Genomic DNA, 1,003 nt, shown 5'->3' with positions numbered 1-1,003 from the left:
ATATTCTTCCTTTAAACTGCTCTGCTACTTTACTCAGTATGATGTCCTTCTCTGGGGACTGGTCTCTCTTGATAATATGTCCAAAACACATGAGGTGAACATTCACCATCCCTGCCTCTAAGGAGCATTCTGACTGCACTTCTTCCAAGACAGAGTGGTTCATTCTTGGGCAGTCCATGGCACTTTCCATAATATTCACCAGCACCACAATTCAAGGGCATCCATTCTTCCCGGGTCTTCCTTATTCAATGGCCAACTTCACACTGCGGTGATGTAGGAGGTGATCGAAAATACCAATGGGTCGATGCACCTTAGTCCTCAAGGTAGCCCCCTTGCTTTTCAACACTTTAAAAAGGTCTGCACAGCATATTTGCACAAAGCAATGAGGGACGTTAATAGTCGGCCATCAGTCAGGATCACTGAGAAGAAGAAGGCAGTCATTGGTTCACGGCAACACCTCTCCTCAGCCCACAGGCGTGTTTCTCTCTAGTCTTCCCCCTCTCAACCACATACGTGGTCCCTTAGCTTTGGCCTTGATGTGCCAGGAAGCCAGCCTGACTGTTGCTGTCTTCCAGTTCCAGAGTCTCAGCTAAATGAGGAGGAGCCCCCCGCCCCATAGCTCTGGTGCTGCTCCACTGCGTCTCTGCGCCAGTCCCTGGTGCCTTTGGTCTGGGTCTCAGCCATTTCAACAAGAGATCACATGTCTATTGCAATGGTCCTGGGCTTCCCTCTGTGTCTGAGATGTCTGTTGGACATAGAGGCTTGGATGGAGGTGCACTTTTTGTCTGTTAGTGGACCATACCCCTAAAGAAAATGAAGGATGATGTCTGAAATCATACCTTCTGGTAGTCTCAAGACATGTCCAAGGAAGCAAAGGGTGTGAGCTGGTTCACACCCTCTACTAACGGCAGGACCTAACTCCACCTGAGTCCATTAGTATAGCACAGAACTCCTCCACAACGGGATGATAGTCACAGGCATAGTATCCAGAATTCTAATAATC

The sequence above is a fragment of the Echinops telfairi genome, unplaced genomic scaffold (assembly GCF_000313985.2).
Source record: "Echinops telfairi isolate 266 unplaced genomic scaffold, ASM31398v2 ScPeMD7_9;HRSCAF=40, whole genome shotgun sequence".
NCBI lineage: Eukaryota > Metazoa > Chordata > Mammalia > Afrosoricida > Tenrecidae > Echinops > Echinops telfairi.
This window is presented reverse-complemented; position numbering follows the sequence as displayed.